This window comes from Adiantum capillus-veneris, chromosome 30 (genome assembly GCF_014529385.1).
Source record: "Adiantum capillus-veneris isolate H3 chromosome 30, ASM1452938v2, whole genome shotgun sequence".
Taxonomy (NCBI): domain Eukaryota; kingdom Viridiplantae; phylum Streptophyta; class Polypodiopsida; order Polypodiales; family Pteridaceae; genus Adiantum; species Adiantum capillus-veneris.
The window spans coordinates 99,366,572-99,388,860 of NC_140960.1; the positions used below are offsets into that span (position 1 = coordinate 99,366,572).

The 22,289-nt window shown below is 45.1% G+C and overlaps 1 long non-coding RNA gene across 3 annotated transcripts in view; it reads right to left on the minus strand.

Annotated features, from left to right (window-relative positions):
• Positions 1-313: 313 nt before the first annotated feature.
• Positions 314-22,289, minus strand: part of LOC147418493 (uncharacterized) — a 31,234-nt gene continuing 9,258 nt past the window's right edge. For 2 of the 3 annotated variants that reach the window (XR_015187258.1, XR_015187259.1), the window contains exon 3: positions 314-554. This is a non-coding gene — a long non-coding RNA (uncharacterized LOC147418493). Of the gene's footprint in view, positions 555-1,241; positions 1,697-22,289 lie in introns of those variants that run through there. The other variant, XR_015187257.1, reaches the window with a different exon arrangement.

The window sequence follows — 22,289 nt, forward strand, 5'->3', positions numbered from 1 at the left end:
GAGCTATGCCTCATAGAAGCTTAAAAGGTCTCATTGAATGGAACAAAAGAAAGATGGAGACTTCACAAACAACAATGAGCTCACCGCAATGCCATTGCATATGTAGAATAAACAACAAGCATACGCACGAGCTGATGTACATTACCAAAGTGTATATGACCCCCAAGTGTCGAGTGGTGACATGCTTACCTAATATCTACTGTTTCTAGAAAATCATAGAGTTTTGGACGTTTCTTTAAAAAAATGAGAGTCAAATAAATTGGGATAATTTCTTAAATAATGATCCACCTTTTCTAAATACTCTCCTATGAAATTTATGTAAAAACCCATTCTCTATTATCGTCACAATATGAGCCCTCAATTTTTACAAAGTGCTCGAAAAGAGTATATATAGTGTCCTTAAATACAAGCCCAACTAAATATCCATCACAAATTACAAGAAGCAACAATATAAATAGCAATCTTCACCCATAGGGTTGCGAGAGTATCATCATAATGTCGAAATCTTGAGCTTCAACAACAGTATATCAAAAGCATAGCCAAATAGGACAGGCCTACAAAAAACACCAAAACAATTAACAACTTGATTTGTGAGCATTAAGGACAGTTAATTATACTACTCCTGACAAGGTATTTTCTCTCTAATTTGTGTCCTACTTTGGCTAATCTGTTGATGTAATGGTTCGAGGAGAGCTGAGCCAAGCAAATTTATTGTTAAATGCAGCATTCTTTGTTTTCCAAATAAGAAATCTAATAAGCTAAGTCTCGATCGTAAATAAATATCTTGTTGAAACCTTATAAGATTTTCACATGTTTTGCAATGAGCATGATCATTTAGTGTTGCGTATCTATATCAATATCCATAATAAAGCTTTTCACAAAACCTCTCACATGGCGTTTCACACCATGGATCAAAACCTATTCCAAAACGTCCAATTTCCAAATTTCATTTTTCGTCAAATTAACCATCTTTAATGCCAAAGTAAACTAATGAAAATAGATTAGGAGTTGGAGCATGCAATAACTATCACAATTTTGGAGGTCATCTCATAGTTTTCCCTGTCTAGATCTTGTGAGTGGGCTCCTTTTTTACTGTTTCTAGCCTTGTGAGGCTTTCCAGATCCAGTTTCTATTTGGCCAAACACTTGTTTGTGAGTGTGAGCATGTGCGGAAGCGAGAGAGAGAGAGAGAGAGAGAGAGAGAGAGAGAGAGAGAGAGAGAGAGAGAGAGAGAGAGAAATGAAATGAAATGAAATGTTATATTAATGTCTTCAAAAGGCCAAAATGACCTATGAGACCAATCAGTTACAAAATAGTGAATCTAATACCATGTCTGGGTACAAAAGAACTAGAAAAGAACTAGAAGTGGAACAAAATACTACTACTACTACTACAATCTAGAACTACGTGGGTGTAGCAGCTGATACAATAGGTACCCGGTAAACTGGATGTAACAGTGTGTGAAACAAAGATGGAAGAAATGGTGAGGATCCATCCTCATCTCCACTCTGGATGTCGAGAGAGTATGGCTCGAATCTTCTGTTGTAGTCTCCGTCGATGCTGTGTAGCTCCTCTCCTCAGTCGCGGTCGTCTGTATCTCTGTAGCTCCAATGCTCGGTCGATGAGAGTGCCAGTAGTGGTCGAATGAGTGTGGGACGAGCTCTGCAGTGGTGGCTGCTCCTCTGGCTGTCCCATATCTAGTGAAAAGAAATATGTAATGTGTCTCTGGGACTGCCTCTCTCTAGCTCTCCCCAGTAAAGTGTCTCTATACCTGTGTAACTCAAGTAGATATAGTCCAAGACATCTCTGATCCTCATAACTCATGACCCTAGATAGAGGACCAAAACCCTCTCTGAATAAGCAGTGGAAACGCCCCCGTATCTCATAGAACACTGTGCAATGACATATGTAGTGCAACTCTGTCTCTAGCTCTCTCTGGCATAATCTGCATATCCTGCTGAGAGAGAGAGAGAGCTAGGTATGGTGAAGAGGGGGCGATCAGTTCCCCCACTGACTACCAAAGTAGAAGACCTATACAATTGAGATATCATATGATAATGAAATGTATACCCTCTCGGCCCATGTATATGAGTGCCCAAAGTGGGTGCCCAACTCAAGTGGGCGGCCAACCCCAAACTTGGGCGGTCGGAGAACGTACAACCTAGACAATGGGTGGCCAGCCCAGAGACACCAGCCGAACAAGGAAGTGCCCTCAACCTATGTGAAGCAGCAGTGGTGTAAATCTAACACCCACTCTCAGCACCTGATGCTAACAAACCGCATGAAGCCGAAGATGTGAAGCAAATGATGAACATGTCTGTTGTAAGGTTACAGAGGTGAGTTAAGCAACTCTGAAGGTAGCAATCCAAATGATCAGGAGGGTAAAAGAGCAACTCCACTACCATCCAAGTCAAGCTCCCGGGGACTCCGGATGTAGTCGCGGGTTGCCTGATCTCCTGCATCTCGCAGGTAAACTCTTCGAGAGAGTCCAAAGCAGTGAAGTCCCACTCCAGTTTGTAAATCCAAGCAATGAACCTGTCCAAGAAGAGATCCAAGATCCTCTCCCTGAGTCCATGTAGATGCTCCTGTGTAAGCAAGTGATCTGACGTGTCGAGGTGAAGTGGTAAGTGTTTGTCCACCCAAGGTATTGGTGTCTTATCTGGGAATGTCGGAATCTCATATGCCATGAGCATGGCCATATCTCGTGTGAATTCCTCTGATGAGTACACAAGTCACCACCACCTCTCAAGTGTGCAACCGCCGAATGATGGCTAGAATGAATGGATCTCCCAAGGATCGTATACCCGTAGATGATCAAGCCGATGTCGAAGATACCATGTACTGCAACAGTCACTGAGAGACCGCATAGAACACCATGGGATGGTGTCTTGGTTGCAAGAGGTAACTTCGTCCTTTGTGAAAAACACAAACATGTGTCTGCTATCCACCCAAAAACGCAACTGCGAGGTGATGAAAACGCTGCTGTCCAGCGATTTTCAGTGTGCTCATACGCTGCCGGCATGGTCCGGAGTGGTGCAAAGGGTGTAGGGAGGGTTTACCTCTATGTGCACAACCGTCAGAGGACTGAAAACAAAGAAAATAGCAGGTATGTATGGCTGAAATCTGTAGCAAATGAAGAGGAATCTCGTCGGCAAGGCATCGGATGTCGAGCCGTGTAGGAATAGCAAGATCCAATGGGCAAGGCCCAACGTTGTCCCCCTCTTCTAAAAACGTTGACTTGCTGTCTAGAAAACACTGGCAATTCAGCCCCAAAAATGCAGGTGCTGTGCTGTTGTCCAAAAAAACATAGATCTACTGGTTGAAAACGCAGGTAGAGGGAGGGGTGTTCCAAAGAGGCAAACATCTTCATCATTTGCGTCACATCCTCGGCTCTAATACCATGTGAGAGTGCATGTGTGAAAGCGTGAGAGAGGAGAGGAGAGAGAGACAGTAGACAACACCAAAACGCTGATATGGTGAAGGGGGCGATCAACCCCCCATGACTACCATGAGCAGATGTAGAGGAATCTGAGCCAGTCCAGGCATCGGATGCCTAACTGGGTAGATAGGGTAAATCCGGCAAGATCAGGGGTTCGAAAGATGCTACCCTTCCATGCTGAAAACGTTGATGCTCCTCAAAAAAATGCTGATGGGCTACAAAAACACAAGTAGAGGGAGGGGCGATGAAACAGCCTAAGAAGGCTAGTGCTTGCAATCAAAAGCAAAAATGCAAGTAGTTGATGCAAAAAACGTAGGTGGAGGGGGGTTCTCCGCGATGAAAACGCTCCAATTGCCATCGCGTGCCTGGCTCATGCAAAAACGCTGGCAGATCAGCAAAAATGATGGCTGGTTTTCATGAAATGCTTATTGTGTTGATCCCTTGGGAGAACCTGATGCGGAGATGTAGCGTTGGATCAATGGAGAGCCTGAAGCTCTGATACCATGTGAGAGTGCACGATTGCGGAAGCGTGAGAGAGGAGAGAGAGGGAGACAGTGAGACACAAAACGCTAGGTATGGTGAAGAGGGGGCGATCAGCCCACCACTGACTACCAGAGCAGAAGATCTATACAATTGAGATATCAGATGATAATGAAATGTGTACCCCCCTGGCCCCATTTATATGAGTGCCCAAGGTGAGCGCCCAACTCAAGTGGGTGGCCGGCCCCAAACTCTGGCGGTCGGACAAGGTATAACCTAGGTGGCCAACCGGAGACACTAGCCATACAAGGAATTGCCCTAGACCTATGTGAAGCTGCAGAGTGGTGTAACTCTAAAATTGTTGGCCTTTTTGTTGAGCACCCCTTTTTTGTCCATTTTTCCAAGTTTTTTGAGTTTCCCTATTTTATTTGAGCTAAATCATACTCGTAATGGCTCTACTTTCACTTTTCAATACACAAAATCTTCCCAAGATGCTTCAACATCTCCAATTAGCTTCAAAAGCATTCCTAATGCCTAGGATTTGACCTCCGCACGTAGAGACTATAAAGGGAAGCTTAACCACTAGGCTATTCGCCTTGGCTGCCCTTAGGGGATCCCTTGAGCACTAAAAAAAAAACAAATACCACCCCCCTCCTCCCCCCCCCCCCCCCCCCCACCTCCTTCTCCTTTCCCTTTTTTTCCCCCACCCTTCCCTTTTCCTTTCTTCCCCCCCCCCCCCCCTCTCCTAAACTAATTAATGGTTTCTAAAAAACTCGTTTTGGGGACCTACTTGGTTGTTGAGTTTTGGGTGTGAGTCAGGTATCTCAATTAAATATGTATGTAAGGAAAGGGATGCCCCTAATTTTAGCAATATTCAAGATCCTTGTACTCTCTTGCTTGTAGAGTTTGCATCCGCAAGGCTTGTTCCACTCCTCTCTTTATCTTTTATCTTTTTTTTTTGGCACAAAAGGTGGTTGTATACTGTGTACGAAAAAGACCTCTAGGGATGCTCAAAAGTCCATCACCCAAAGGATGTACAACACGGGGAGTACAATGTGGGGGCTATGTATACATCAAGGTGGCTTGTATGAAGAATGTAAAATGAACCACTATGGTGGTGCGTAGAGCCATGTGATGCGACCATGGCCCAGGCTGAAAAGTATTGACGATCTCCCCCATGTTCAAAGAACAAGTATCGACATTGCTTCACTACCCTAGAGAAGCCCACTAGCTATGAAGAGTATGTAGTAGCTCAGTCCAAATAGCTATGAAAATGGTGGATGGAGGGGAAGACTGTGATTCTAGAATGTGCACAACGAGCCTTCCACGTGGTCCAGAGAGTAATGGATTGTAGTAAAACTCTATGCCTCTAGAACAGGTCCTTATGGATGACCTCTATCTGGGATCATTTGTAGAGTACCGCTCCCTCTCTTCATCTTCTCTCTCTAGCATCTTTCTCTCTCCTCTACTTGTATACCTGCTACTCACCAGACACTTTGACATGGTATCAGAGGCTAGAGCATAGACCTGACAACACTTCAATGGATTCCGAAGCACAAGAGGGGTTTTTGTAGGCTGCATTTTTCAATAAGCAAGAGCATCTTCATCAAGGACTCACAAAGACTTCCGTTTGAATAGCACTCTTGTCAGATTTCTTTTTCAACACCAAGCTGAGGCGGTTTCTCCTACTTCCTTGGAAAAGCCTAAAGGATCTATTCAGTCTTTCGAGGATAGTGTGGTATATGGGTCAAATATTGTACATCTTTGTGATACTTGGATAGCACTCATGTCAGATTTCTTTCTCAACACTAAACTGAGGTGGTTTCTCCTCCTTCCTTGGCAGAGCCTAAAGGATCTATTCAATCTTTGGAGGATGGTGTGGTATATGGGTCAAATATTGTACATCTTTGTGATACTTAGATCCATGACATATGTATGTTGGCTTCTAGCATTGTGGGCTGGACTTTGGAGTAGGATGGCTCAATTAGTGCCCAAAGGAGGCATTGATCTCCTACTTTTCTTATAACCTATAGTTATTGATGACATGTTAACACGGCAAAGTGTACACACTGAGGAGCTGATGGATATTGATTGTAGATACTAGCTCTTGCTGCCATTGGTGGATATGATTGTCTATCCTCGTGCCTTGTGGCTCTCTCTAGAGAGTGTTAGAGTGGCAATGGAGAGAGAGAGAGAGAGAGAGAGAGAGAGAGAGAGCATATTAGTGAAAGGGCATTAGCCCATGCATGACCCTATGGTGGCCTCCCCTGAGGGAGCACAAATAGATGCATGAGTGGGAGCAACTCTAGGGCTGCCTATATACTCATAAGAGAGCGGCTCGATCAACCATCCCTGAGGCCCACAAACCGAAACAAATGCAACACAAACAATAGCCAATAAGTGGGCAACCAATAAATGGAGCGATGGACTAAATCTTGCCTAATCGGCCATTGTTGCAAAGCCAAAACCTAATGCAATTTAAATACCATACAAATTGGTGGAAAGTCCGGCTTTACACTAGTCAATACAAGTATTCCCTAACCCTAAATGAAGCAACAGAGTGGCGTAACTCTTAACACCTTCTCTCAGCACTTGATGTTGAACAAACTGCCAAAACCCAAAGATATGAGGCTTCAAATGAAGACATCTTCGGCTTCGACTTAAAATGTCTTCTACAAAGAAACAATCTGGGCAACGGACAGGAAATTTACAAGTCGCGATCTCTGGCATTGATGGCCTGGCTTTGGTTAACATTGGAGCATTGGAGGCAAGAGATATAAGCATGACATAACATGTCGGGGTAGAATTCATGGTTTGACTACCGCAACACAGACACCTTGGTCTAATGATCGCTGTTCTCAAAAAATGACCATAGTAGAGACTTCGTAGTCTCGCTTGGAGAATGATAATTACTAGCTATTTGCTTACACAAGAAGTTTTGGACAAGTTCTCACAATATTTCCCGCATTGTGACTTACCTCAACATCATGAGCTTCTGTGAGGGAGGCGCCACATACCTAGCTAGGTACAATTGGGGGCAGGGACCGCCGGCCCGGTGGGGGGCCGAGGGTCCCATGCCCCCAATTGTACCTAGCTATGTATACGGTGCCTCTCGAGCAAAAGCTCATGATATTATACATTGCATGAAAAACACTGAGAAAGACTCCGTTTTCCTACATGAGAAAATTTCTAAATCTTCTTGTGAATTAGTTGGGCTCTCCCTTAGCTTGAAAGACACTCTACCTACTGACAAACACCATTGGGTGGTAATCCGAGGAGTTCAGCTGTGACAGTTACAACACACGATTGAGTTTTGTTGTGCAGACTTCTCAGTCTGACCTTTGTGGAGTTTTTGTGAATCGACTACTCTACCATGATGAATTGTTGCTCTCTCTTTTCTTTATCTAATTGACCATGGAAGTAAACTGGGCATGGAAGTCCAAAGCATGGAACTTCCACTCCAACCTGTAGATAAAGACCGAATCAATGACTGAGAAGAGATCTAGATTCTAGCTGGTGTCTTCTTTAAGAAGTCAATGTTCCCCATATACTGTGACCAAGACGGGAGTCCTCTCTCTCTCTCTCTCTCTCTCTCTCTCTCTCTCTGTCTGGGCGCCCCTCGTGCCCCCTCTCTCTCTTACTGTGGGCACCTCTCTCTCTCTCTCTCTCTCTCTCTCTCTCTCTCTCTCTTCTTTGAGCTGAGGCATCCAAGCCAATATGTGTATGCTATTTCTCTCTCTCGCGTCTATGAGCTGAGGTAGTTCACGATGAGGTTGTTGATGTGAGAAAGGGGGGGTTGGGGAGCGTGTGCACAGGCACTCAGAGTGCAAGGGGGGAAGGAGGGCGGGTAGGGGGCACGCGACATTTGGGCCGGAGGCTGGTTAGGAAGTTGTGATAATCCCAAAAGCTAGGGCGAGAATGATGTAGCGAAAGCCATAATATATATTTAGTTCTAAATATCTCACTGTATCTCCCCCAATTTTAGAACCTTTCACGAGCGAAATTGTCCCATGTTGCTCCATTTTGGGCATTAGTACGGCCAGTCGCCTTCAACGGCCTCTCTCTCCCCCCTCTCCCTCTTTATCGCGTGCAACTGAGCTTTTTTTTGTTTTGAACTTTAGCCTTCAGGTCGCAAATTGCGATACGTGTAAAAGAGAGCCCTTCCGCCATATTATGTTAGTAAATACATCAAGATCGAGTTGCGATCGTCAGCATTCCGAGTATCAAACAACAATGCCTTAAAGCTTGTTGTAAAAACGTTTTGTTGTAGCTCATAAAAGGCAAGGGACTATTGGCTATGCCTCCAAAATCAACCACAACTAACATTTAGTGATCTTGTACACCAAAAAAAGGATGCCATCTATAGCACAACCATATTGGACAAGGGACGGTACCGTAATGTACATCACAAGGTTATAATAGTTTGAACTTATAACAATAACAAAACTACAAAGCAAGGGACACAAGAAAACAAGGAAAAAAAAAACCTAAAGCACTTTATTTGCGAGTAAACAAAACTAGATAAAACAAACCATTACTTACTGAAAAATGTTTTTCGAAAAGGCATAAGCGAAATAAGTTGAAGCAACTTACTTGACTAAAACACTAAATGAGTATTGAACTTTAAATTAGCAAGGATAAGACATACTAAAGACTTGATCCTAGAAATATTTCTAGACTCCACACAACAACTTCTAAATCCATTTTACTTTATTTTGCAAACCTCACAATTGTGAGTGATTGTATTATAAAGTAACCAACAGAAATAGGAATCAACCTCAAGCTCATGCCGAGCCTTAAGGAATAGAGGGTTACAAACCAACCTTAGTTACTAATACCTAGTGGCTAACTATTGCATTGGGCTCGACCGGATGGCGAGGGTTGCCCTAAGACAATTATCCGAGCTATGCCTTTTATTTACCATATAAATTAAAACCTTGCTTTTCTGTACAATCTCTAAAAATCTAGCCCCAGAGAGGTCGCTATCAAAGACACGACAGATCCTGGCCTTCCAAATATTACTAAAGAAACAATATTTGACAATTTGAGTACAAATTAATGGCACAAGGCTTCAGAACCGTTTGCCACCATGGCACAAATCGCTCTTGAAAAACCCTATCTGTCCTTTGCACATTTGCAAATCTTACCTACAATACCTATAACCGCGGGGCATTCCATGAAGAGGTGGCCGAGGTCTTCACTAGCCAATCTGCACCATGAACATCTATTGGGTCCGATTCCACGCGCTTGAATCTTGACGCCTCGGCAAGGCCCCCCAAAGTACCTTCCCAAAAAAAATCTTCATAAACTGGGGCCACTGTGGATTCCAAATGTTCTTCGTGACCTCTACCCATCGAGCCTCTGACCATTGCTTCTTCCACTGCTTAGTTGAAGGGCGAACCAATTAGCCTCGTGAATTAACATTTGGTTAATGCCCTTGGCATGGGGTTTAGAGAATCGGCTACTCATGGGTCATTTCCAAGCTTTCCACTCAAACGTAGAGTCACAGGTTGGCATCAGAACACGGTCTAGGCCTTTTGTTGGCAAGTAGCTTCTCAGAGCCACTGAGTTGAAACTGGTCAAGCACCTGGTCAGAGGATTTCCAACACTTGCTATTCATATCCCAAAAGTCACCGAGTCGTTGAAGTCCTTTTTTGTTCATCTTTCTTGCAATTTCTCTCCTATAAGGGTTCAAGGTAACCCCAAAAGCTTTAGACATGCAGGGGGACCACTGCAAAATGGAGCTTTGGAAGTACCTGGTTAATTCACCCCATTCCAATGTTCCAATTACTCTACAACACTTTCTCACAAGCTCTTCCGTTATGCCACCAGTCTTAAGCCAGCCCACCCCGGGGCTAAAAGTTGGTCATGCAACAATTGGGTTGAGAATTCCAAGGCCACCTTGGACCAAAGATCGAATGATACCTTCCCATGTTTCCCACTGCCACAACACTGAGGCTTTCGTGTTGTTCCTCCATAAGAATCTTTTAGCTGGTTTAAAAACTCCTTTTAGTTACATTTGACTATTTTGAGGAGCGGGCTGGTAAAGGAAATTTAAGAAAGCATAAAAGACGATCACTCTGACCCGACTCTGGAAGGGAAGCAACACATACTCCCATCTTCTTATTTTCCTTTGAATGTTCTCAAGGACCCATTGGAACCTTTGCTTATGAGTAAGGTCCACCCCAACGGGAGCCCCTAGATGCCTAAAAATCATGCCTTTAGACACAATCTCCCCATACTAGATCGATGGGTTGAATGAGTCATTTTCGATCAAGGAGATCACTCTAGACTTCTCAATACTACACTTCGACCCTGAAGAAACAATAAATGTCTGCACAATCTTAAGGGCCTTCCTGAGCACTTAAAGGCAAGCTTTCAAGAAGTTGAGGGAGTCGTCACCAAACATCTTGGCTAGGAGCTGGTTGTTCCTTGGAAAAGTTATCCCTTGTATTTCCCCCCGCTCAGTAGCATCTTCGAGCATCGTTATCAGAGGATGAGACCCAATACCAAAGAGAAGAGGGGCCAAGGGGCATCCTTGCTTGACTAATCTTCTGGCTTTAGAGGAGTGCGAACTACCCTCACCCAGAGTGTGTATAAGTTGACAAAGGCACAGCCCAAAGCCTAGTGATTTTATGACATCTTGAATGAAGGACCATACAATCCTATCATAAGCCTTGTTCAGATCTATCTACAACAGAATGCACTCTTGCTTCGTGAAGGCCGCATACTCAATGCCAACCATTACTATCAAGATATTGTCATATATTGACCTTGCTTTAATAAACTTGTCACATGCACATCTAACCCTATGTGCATGTGGACAAGCTATCTTAGGTCTAGGGTTCAGGTCAGCCTAGGAAGTGTTTTGGCACCTTTGTCAGCCTATGCGCAGGCCGTGCATCTCCAGGCACTTAGAATAGTTGCATATCCTCTGATTACACAGAACATAACCATCAACATGGCATTCAATACCCATCATGAGCATTTTACAGAGCTCATGACCTTTTTTTCCAAAATACACATTTTTCACTTATTTATTAATAACTGACTCTTGTTGGAAAAGTAAGTAAGGAAAATTGCTAAGGAAATATAAAAGAAACCCAATGGGCACTCAGTAGAAGAAGAAGAGGTAGTAGAAGAAGCTTAGGTGACTAGCACTGCACCTTCTCAGCAAAACCGACACAAGGACCTAGCGTTCTCAGTCAAAGGAACTAGCTAGCATTTTTGGATCCCACTCCATAGCGCTTTTTGCAGCAGATCCTCCCTAGCGTTTCCATCAACAGCAGATCAGCCATGCATTTTTCAGTTTCTAGATCAAGCCTAGCCTTTTACAGTTTTCGGTGCCATAATAGCAAAGACCATCAGCGTTTTCAGTTTTCCACACTTAGCCTTTGCAGATCTCACCTATCCATAGCAGTCCTCCCCCCTAGCCTCGCAGATCTCACCTATCCATAACAATCCTCGCAGTACCATCAAGTCAACCAACGTTTACAGTTTTAGCCCGCTGTTTTCATATTTCAGCATCTGTGCTTTCAACGCATCGTCGTCGAGTCATCGTCATCGCCATCCTCACCGACATAGTGTCAAAGTTCAGCAGAAAGTCAGCAATTTGCAGATTTTAGCATTTCAAACCTAGCATTTTCAGTTTTCAGCCCATTCTCGTCGTCGACATCGTCGGCAAGTCCATTGCATCTAGACCATTGTACCCACTTGTGCAATCTATAGCATAGACCTCTCTCGCCATAGAGAGGGGGGGCCCTTGGAGGAGGGTTTGAGAACCATCTGGTGTCGTATTCTTCTCTCTCTCTCTCTCTCTCTCTCTCTCTCTCTCTCTCTCTCTCACACACACACACACACACACACACACACACACACACACACGATGTTGCTGCTCGCGCCAACCACGCTGCTCACCCAGCCCGAACCCCCCCCCCCCGAGAGGCAGAAATTCAGAAATATAGGAAATTCAAAAAAATTCAGATTGGAGAATTTTTGGCAGAAATTGCAAGGACCTGCAAATTTACAAGAGACAGAAATTGCAAGGATTTTTTTGGCAGAAATTGCAAGGACTTGCAGATTTAAAAACACAGAAAAACTTTGACAAAAATTAGCAGAAAATCAGAAAATCAAAATAAAAAATGTCTGATTGATATGAGGAAAACATATGTATGCATTATGTGGGACATGGATGTATGCGTGATGTGGACATAGTGGGCTGGCCTTGCAGAAGTGCAGATTGTGTTTTTGATGGAGGTCATGAGCACTTCGCCAGTGTGTAAGCCCCATCCGAAGGCAACCTTTGTGCTTACAAACAAGCAAATAACACAAATGGAAAGAGAGATGAAAGAATGGAAAGCAGATACGGAGGGAGGTGGAAAGAGAAAGCCAACCTTCTTTAAATGTTTCTCAACGAAGGCGCGCAATGGAAGAAAGAGAAAGAGGACTTGCACGCAGAGCTACAAGCACTTAAGGCGGACTCCAAAGCACTTAAAGAAGAGGTCTCGGCCCTCAAGCGAGAGTTGCTGATAGAAAAGCAGTGGACTAGAGGAAGGGGAATTCCAGTCTTCGGTGATAGAGGAAATCAAGGTCATCAAGGAGCAGGTACGGATGATCAAAGAGGAGGAGAAACAGAAGGTGGTAAAGACGTCTTCGTGGATGGATGTGATCACAAAGACGCAAAAGAAGGTGGATGAGGCCGAGAAATGGATAGAGGAAAGAAACCACATCTGTCCCCACTCCTACAATCATCAACATGACTCTAGAAGAAGAGCAGCGAAGGAAAAGTAGAGCTTTGCATATAAGAGTAACCGGTCTAAAATACCAAGATGATGTGGAAGGGGAAGTCGAAGAACTTCTCCGCATGATGGATAGTGAGGCTACTCATACAAAAGGCATGGAGAGTGGGGAAGAAGACACAAGGCAATGGGGAGACTTCAAAAGGGAGAGCTTTAATCATCTATTTCCCATCCATGGAGGCAAAGAAGGACTTCTTGAAGAAGCGTCCTACACTAAAGAAAACGGGCATATTCCTTGGAGATGACCTCACTCTCACACAGCTTGCGCATATGAGAGAGGTAATGCCAAAGATTCAAGCAGCAAGGGAGAAGGGGAAGACGGCCTTCTACAGAGATGGCCGGGTGGTGATTGTAGAGCGATGCTCCACATGACGGTGTGAGACCTATGGGACCACACTCAAAGTTGCCACTTGGAATTGTAATGGATCTATGCGACTTGATGTGGGTGCGTTTGAGGATAGTTTTATGGGAAGAGACATCGTCTTCTACTCTGAGACACATCAGGCCCCTGGGCAGTCTATGCCTCACATTAGTGGATATAGATGGGACACAGCCTGTAGATAGGAGACACAGGGAGGAGTTGTAGCCATTGATACATATAGCTCGCAGGGATGAGCAAGCTAGGTACATGTGGGTGCGATTGAGAGCAGAGACAGACAGATATCTTTACATTGCTATTTGCTACTTTCCCCTGAATACGTCAGTTTATGCACCACCCAGAGGACAGTCCCCCTTTTCTAATTTGGATGATGACATATGGGAGTTCTCTAGAGATGGTGACATCATCATTCTAGGGGATTTCAATGCTAGGACTACCCATCATCAGACAGTATTTTATGATACTTTAGAGGAGATGCTGAGAGAGCTGGATGTTGCAGAGATGGCTATCTAGACTATCACAAGATGGAGAACACACTGAGTATGGACGACACTTGATAGACATGGAGACTGCACATGGATTGGCCATCTTGAATGGTCTACAGAGATTTCCCATTGTTGCAGGGGGTTTTACATGCTTTCCACACAGACATGGAGCCAGCACAGTGGATTATGTCATGTCACAGCAGAGCCTCATCTCTAGTATCCAGGATCTCACAGTTGGACCCAGACCTATTGGTGTGGCAGTGGATAATGCTCTTCTGTCTTTGACCATCTCTTTTCAGTTTAGTGTAGCACACAGGCTATGAGCATTAGCCCCTACTCGCTACACCTTCATGCAAGAGACGGACTCTGTATACATAGATGGGATCTACAGACGCCTGTGCACAGAGGAGCCAAGGCGAGACCTCTGGAGGAGCTTACTACTATACTGACACAGACACTACATGATGCAGCAGTAGAGGCATACCCACATACCCAGCCTGAGCAGAGATGCCGTTCGGGGATCATGTCCCAGAACAGTTGGTATGATGAGGAATGCTGGGGACACTAGAGCTAGACTTCAGAGGGAGGTGCTTTTGGGGGACATCACTCACAGACAGTCCCAGATTGACTCCCGACGCCTAGTGCGGCGGAAGAAGAGGGCATTTTTGTCTCGCCTAGAGCAGGATCTATACCAACTATTCTTGAGCCACGACTCAGGTGAGGCATGGCGGCTCTTTCAAGAGCACTCCCCCCCCCCCCTGCCATAACTTCTACACAGGCTTGGGGCCAATATTCATCATCTTTGTACACAGTTCCTGAGCAGCCCCCCTTCCTGACCCCCCCGATCCATGCCCACACACATGTGCTTTTTTCACTGTTGAAATGGTGAGGAAGGCCATAGATAGGATGAGGACTGGGAGAGCATATGATCATGATGGCTAAGTGGTTGAGCATTTCATGCATGCTAGAGATCTACTAGTAAAGCTTCTAGAAGTTATGTTTAACCGTGCCATGTGTGTGAGGGCTTGCCTGATACTTGGAGCCTATCCTATTGTACCTATCTTCAAGTCGAGAGACCCTATGGAGCCTGGGAATTATCGCACTATCATGATTGGACACACATTGGCACGGTTGTACGCATCTATTCTTGAGCAGCAGTTGAGTAGATGGGTAGAGAGGGAGGGGATACGCGCAGCCGGGCAGGCAGGGTTCAAGAGGGGTTTTTCTACCATATCTTGACACTCAGAGCCATCATTCAGGAGGGCAGATCGAGTGGGAGACGTATCTATTGTAGCTTTGTGGATTTCCGCAAAGCATTTGACACAGTGCCCAGAGCTAGATTGATGCGCACATTACAACAGATGGGAATACCCACAAAGCTCATTTGGGGGGTCATGGCATTATACAGGTCAATAGTGGGGCATGTACACACCTTAGAGGGTATATCCACACCGGTTCACTCCACTATTGGGGTGAAGCAAGGCTGCCCACTCTCTCCTACTCTATCTGGTACGTATGTGGATGAGGTTTCTGACTACATTCAGAGAGATGGTGATAGAGGTGCACAGCTGGCAGGGACATGGATTCCACTATTGTTATATGCTGATCATATTGTGTTGACCTCCGACTCTCCGGAGGGGATGCAACATCACTTGGATTTTTTGCATAGGTTTGTTCATGAAAGTGGTTTGTCCGTCAACCTTGGTAAAACCAAGGTCATGGTATTTAATACCACCCCACAGTGGATCAGGAGGTCAGTGCCTGCATTCACATACGGCCAGGAGATAGTGGAGTATACAGATGCTTACACTTACCTTGGAGTGGTTTTTAGTGGGCCAGCATTTTCATTGTGGAGGGCAGCAGAGACTAGATTGACCAAAGCCCATGCAACATTGGGTAGATTGGAAAGGATGTGTTCACAGGTTCAGTTTCAGGAGCCTCGGACAAAGCTCTGACTCTTTGACACTTTGGTGGCTTCTGCATTGCTTTATGGAGCTGAGATTTGGGGACCTTCATTGGATCATCACGGGAGGACGGGCCGTAGTGATGGATGGGGGGACATGGAGAAGCCTCTGGTCTCTATGATCTCGCGGCTTATTAGAGCCAAGGCTTCAGTACCACGTGCTATTGTCCGAGCAGTGCTAGCTACCCCTCCACTAGTGGTTGAGGCGCTCACCAGATGTGGCTCCTTCATACACTGCATGTGGGAACTTCCCAGCGATAGATATGCCCGCCTTGCACTTGAGTCCTCTCGACAGTTAGCCATGCAGGGAGATACAGCATGCTGGTATGGGGAGATGACATCATGGTTTCAGGCACATGGGTTCAGCATAGACAGATTGCCTCCCTTCCAGTACTCACTGGATACACCCTCTCTGACTCTTACACATTCCGAGATCACCAGGCTAATCCGCCAGGACTTGACTCAGCTAGACACTAGGAGGACATGGATACAGCCAGCTGGGCACGAAGATGGCTTTCTACAAAGAGTATCTCCTCTAGCTTACGGAGGATGGTTTTGTGACGAGGCCCAGATACATGGACACCCACTTGTCTCATGGGATACGATGTGCTATTGGCCAGATATGCACATCTTCACACCAGCTGCGATCGAGACTGGGAGATACAACGGAGTACCAGCAGAGGCCAGGACGTGCCCCCTGTGTGACATCGAGCCTGAGACAAAGTTGCACTACACATGCCACTGTCCCCTCTACTACGAGATACGAGGCCGCTTCCATTGCTTGTTGAGAGAGGGATTTGGACCATTCTCCAGAGTCATGCGGTACGAGGATGAGAGATGTGTGGGTTTGTTTTTGCTCGAGCTGCGCAGACACAGAGAGATCCTGATGAGAGGAGAGGCTAGCCAGTCTCAAAGACAGATCATAGACTTCTTTAGAGCTTCCATTGGACACCCGAAGGAGTTACTACCATAGCAGAGCTCGTCGCCTCACACCAGAGGCACACTGATCAACCGAGCGACTGAACTGGGGAGATCCAGACGCCCACGACTGCGGAGGACTACACTGCATCGATGGAGGCTGCATCATAGGATTCGGATCACTTTGGCCCGACATGCACGACGCTCGGTCAGACTACTACCATGGAGGAGATTGATGAGATCTTCCAGCAATCGATGTTGGATCTCTTGTGATCTACTTATCCCAGCTAGCTGGTTAGTTCACACCTAGCAGTTTAGGATTCCATAGTATTTTATTTTGTCATCTTGTTACTCTGACTTTGTGTAAGATCTCTCTCTCTCTCTCTCTCTCTCTCTCTCTCTCTCTCTCTCTCTCTCTCTCTCTCTCTGTGTCAGCACCTTCATTCACAGTAGCATTCACTTTGTTTGTGATCATTGAATTCTCTCTCTAAAGGAACGGAAGGCTATCCCTTCCATAAGTAAAAGGAACCCTTGAGCACAGTTCGGAGCACTCATCTTGAGCAATATCATCATTCACTTCCGCTACACCTTACAAAACCCGTGCCGATGAGGGGAGATGACTCTGTCAAGGAAGGGGGCCATTCTAAGAGCGACTACCTTAGCAATGATTTTGTATGCCACCAAAATCATAGTTATAGGGCACTAGTGCACGAGCATCACACCTGTTTCGGGATAGGCTTGATAAGTCCTCTTTTCACATTGCTAACCAGGGACTGCTGACCAGAGCTTGGTTAGACATGCACATGATCGGAGCCTTGAGGTCCTCCCAAAACTCCTTGAAGAATTCAGTGGCCACCAGACCATCCCAACCAGGGAATTTCTCCTTGCCAAGAGGCATTACAGGCGCGCATTCATCTTCAGAGAAGGCCATCTCGAGAGATTGGCTTCAGGTTGGGAAACTTTCCTGTTCACACTCTCAAGCAAGGTCTCTCTGGCTTCATCCATTACTTGAGAGTGGGCTTCTGGTTGGCCAATGATTTTGCTAAGGTGATCGAACATCAACCTAGCCATTACATCTTGGTCTTGTGTAGCATTCCCATTCTCGTCTGTGAGCGAGTGGATGGAGCCGCCGGCTCTTCTTGATTTTTAGGGCCTTATAAAAATATGCTTGATTGGTGGCCTCTGGCTGGAGGAAGGTCTTTCTGGATATCAGTCTCGTCCTCTTGACCTCCTCTAGCTGATGCTCAGTGAGGTTGGCTTTCTCTTCCAGCCGCCTTTTGTGCTCTCCTTCGGAGGCCATCCCAAAAGCTGTTTTGGAAGTCAAATTGGCCACCCCCTCTTCAAGATGTTTCGAGTACTCTTCCCGAGCCTTTTTCATCCAAGGGCTAGAGCTTTTGATCGCTTTTTAGATACTTCGAGCAAAGAAGTCCCAAGCTGTAGGTTTTTCAAGATTAACATCTTCATTGAGTTTGCTCAAAGCTTTCTTGGTAAGATCTTTAAAAAGAGGGTCCTTGAACAGGTGAGCCCCAGTAATAAGAAGCTTCTTACTCCCCTTGGGGTTGTAACACCCCCCCTATTGGATTTCCTGAGTTCCAAATGTAACGGTAGATGGTCCGACATGGTCTTGATTGGTAGCACGTTCATCTCTAGAAGCGACGGGATAAAATCAGCCTGGTGAGAGCAGTAGCACTTGTCAAGGCGGGAAGCCGTGCGTGCATACTAAAGGCTAGTGTATGTGAAGCCCAATGTGCTGTTCCAGGAACCCAAATCCCAAAGGTCCATCAAAGCCCATTTCTCACAGTGACCCAGCCATTTAGTTTTTTCAGAACCTGCCAACCGACTGGCTGAGCCTGCTCTATCCTTGCTCTTCTCCACCATATTAAAGTCACCAGTCAAAAGCCATTCTCCTTTGATATGGGAATCCCTAAGGTGCATCTACAATTTGACTCTATTCTTTGAATTGCAAGGGCCATAAATGTAGACTATAGTGGTAGGCTGATCGACCTGCATAATTCTCACTCCTAGGGCTCTCCCAGAGGCATGATTAAGGACCACTTTGGGCTCCAATTCCTTGTCCACAATAGTGAGGACTCCACTAAACCCGTCCACTCCCTCTCCATAGAACACCAGCTTCTCTCCCAATGCCTGTTTTCTTTTGTTGTAAGCATATAAACGATGTTCTTGGATGGTCTAGAAATTAACTTCATTCTCCTTTCTAACATCCTCCCAGAAGAGGGCATGCTTCTTCCGGGTCATCGATCCTTTCACGTTCCATGACTAAATAGCTAGGGCTTCCATCATTGGGAGAAGGAGAGGGGAACAAACTCTTCAACCTCTAATCTCTCCCCAGTCCTCGCATTTGGTGCCCTAGGAGAATCTGGAGGTTCCTCTGGGTCAGGAGATTTATTTTCTTGCAGCACTTCAAAGGGGTTGTGGAGCGGGATGGCACCGAACGCCCCTTTAAGTTGGGTGGGGGGGCGGAAAAGACTATCCCTTTTTCAGGGCTCCGTTAGTCTCCGATGATGTGTACTCTCTTGCCGCCACCTCACCCTTTTGACCCTCTTCAGTCTTGACTTCACAAGCGATGTAGTTGTTACTATCAAAAAATTAGGTGTGGGCGTTGTGCTGAGAGAGGGATATACAACATAGACTTGTGCTATGTATGAGAGAGAGAGAGAGAGAGAGAGAGAGAGAGAGAGAAAGAGAGAGAGAGAGGAAACCAATTTAGGGTCTTTCTATGTCTCTCTTTCTATCCCTCTTTTTCTGGCCACTTGCTTAGAGAGAGAGAGAGAGAGAGAGGGGGGGGGGGGGGGGGAGTTAGAAGGGAGGGAGAGGGGTAAAAAAAGGCTGCGTACTAATCATGCGAACACATAATGCTTGGAGCGAGCTTTTTTTGTTAAATATGAAACTTAAGAAAAAAGAGGATTGAAGCTCGCTCCAAACCCCTAGTCCTTCTGTTGGCAATCTATATGCAATGAATGTTTGGAATGTTATATCCCAATGACAACTACGTGCTTGACGTTTAATTAAAAAAACCACTCATTAGGCTTTGGCCGATGCTTGTAATTAGCGCAAAGACCTAAGTCCTTTGAGCTTCTCAATTATAGAACCCTAGGGGGTGGTTACATAAGTGGACTCTACAATGTAGGTACACACAAACGTCTACACTTGTCTTTTCGGACTTGTTCAATTTGACCTAAATTCTTAGGATTCCTCCATCAAAGTCAAGACGAGGGTTTCTCTCTTGAGATCCAGACATTAATGGCTCCCCCATGTTTGAAGTTCGACCAATGTTGTATGTAGATAAGCTGTCGAGAGGAAACTATTAATTAAAAATTTATTATGCAGTTGAATTTTTTGTGTTAAAGCTTTGTATGGCACAATGTCGAGGCCTACAACTTATGCACATGAATTCATGATGATGACCACCTTTGCTCGTGTGTTAATTCATACGTGAGTAATGTCAAGGCCATGGGGCCACCTAGAGACACTCTATATTACATTGCTAGTAGTACAGGGTGTCAAAACCATGGCAAAAACATGCCAAAAATGAGAAAACTATCTTAGATAGTCACACAACAGTCCCAAATCCCTATGATTAGCCCTTGGGAGATACTGGGGCACTAGCACCTTCGCTAGGACCTTCGAGAGAAATGATAAACTCTAGCACCCCCTCTTAGCTTCTAGTCGGGACCACACAATTGTGAAGCTGCTAAGTGACACTTGAAGAAGTTCATTGAATTCGGATGTGAGAAGAGAACAAGGTGATAAAGTCTAGCACCCCCTCTCAGCTTTTGGTCAGACTGCACAATTGTGAAGCTGCTAAGTGACACCTAAAGAAGTTCATTGAGTACGGATGTGAGAAGAGAACAAGGCAAGGCATGCCTCCATCTACTCCATCAGAAACTCTATTGTGTAACTATAATTGGCACCTACGAGTATCGACATTAGCTCGCAACATCTGTATCAAATCGAACATGACTAAATCTCAGAGAGTAACCCATGTCGATTCGGGTATCTCCACCATCTGCATTGTATCAACAAGAGCACAATGCTGCTCCCTATGAATGTAACCACTCTTGTCTAGCATGCCATGTTATTCTGGTCTGAAGTGACATGCTGGAGAGTAATCTCTGTTGTGTGAGAGTCCTAATCTGAAGGAAGAGCTGAATCAAATCGATATAATCTACGTAAAGTTGTACCCTCTTTGACTTCCAAACAAGAGACTTTCTCTCAAATCGACACCCTATGCTCGTCAAATACAACCACCATGCCAAGTATTCAAAGCGCATATAGTGACAAGATATAGTAACCAAGATGAGACACACAAAGAACCATGGAGATATACATCGCCCCTTTGTCGTCTTCTTGAACAAGCTCCAAACCCCCTCATTGTGTAGAGGAGTCACTGACGTGTCTCTATATGACCTCGGATTATATATCAAAATGAGAAGTCATTTGCATAAGAGCACCACTGTCAATGATTCAATATCAAGAGCCGAGGAATCTAAAAACCTTCTCCTGGTTCAAAGGTTTACGGTATATGATCTTGGATCTCCACTTGTGTTATAAAGGTAGGTGTTCATGTCACTCTTGATGACTTCGATCTCCGTGCACTTTGCAAGTCCACAATCAGTGCAATGTCTTTGGGGTCTAAGGCTTCTTACTCTACATCGATCTTTGAAGAATGTGACTCACTAGGTCTAACCGTCTGTATTCCTTTGCAATCTCGAGCCAAAGACTTGGTTGCATTGGAAGATCTTGATCCAACTTGGGATTTGAATAGCTCCGTCAACAATAACTCCTCCCAAGTAACAATATTGAATCATCCACTTGAAATGAATGAAGAATAGTGGTAACTAAGACATCAAATAAATGGCCATGACTTTTGAGACAATGTTCTTCACTATTTGAAGTATCTCCTACTGCATCTTGTTGATGTGAAACCTCATGGAAGTAGCTCAAGTTGTATCCATGTTGATCGACTTTACATGTAGTAGAACACTCGGGTAGCATGCTCATGGTAAACTGCAAATGACCCAAACCTGCTTGACACTAGTCATTGCCTTCACATGCTCCAAGATTTGTGGGGTACCAATTTAAGATGATAAAGGTTTACACCCCACCATTGGCACCCTTCCAAGGTGCATCTCCTCGATCACAAGAAGATTTAGAAATTTCCTCATGTAGGAAAAGGACAGTGTTTTCATACGATGCATAACATCATGAGCTTCTATGAGGGAGGCATTGCTTATCTAGGTAGGTACGATTGGGGGTAGGGGACCACCAGGGAGGCATTTCTTATCTAGGTAGGTATGATTGGGGGTAGGGGACCACCAGGGAGGCATTGCATATCTAGGTAGGTATGATTGGGGGCCTGAGGGGCCCGGTGGTCCCCTACCCCCAATACCTAGGTATGCAGTGCCTCCCTCAAAGAAGCTCACGATGTGGGAAATATTGTGAGATTTTGTCCAAAACTTCTTGTGCATTATAGATGGCTTCTCCACCTACTTGGTAACAAAGAACCCGGGATCATATGAGTTGAATACTCTACTTGGTCACAAAGAACCTAAGACTGTACGCATCGTGTTATACAGAGAGAAGAAGAAGAAGAAGAAGAGAGTTACAACGTCGTAGGAAACAATCCCAAGAGACCTTAAAGATCTAGCCGACAAGGAGTTGAACTCAAGACAAGAAGAAGAAGAAGAAGAAGAAGAAGAGAGTTTTAAGTCTTAGGAAACTATCCCAAGAGACCTTAAAGATCTATCCGACGAGGAGTTGACCCCAAGACCTGCTATTCAAGAGGAAAACGGCATAGCCAATCTACC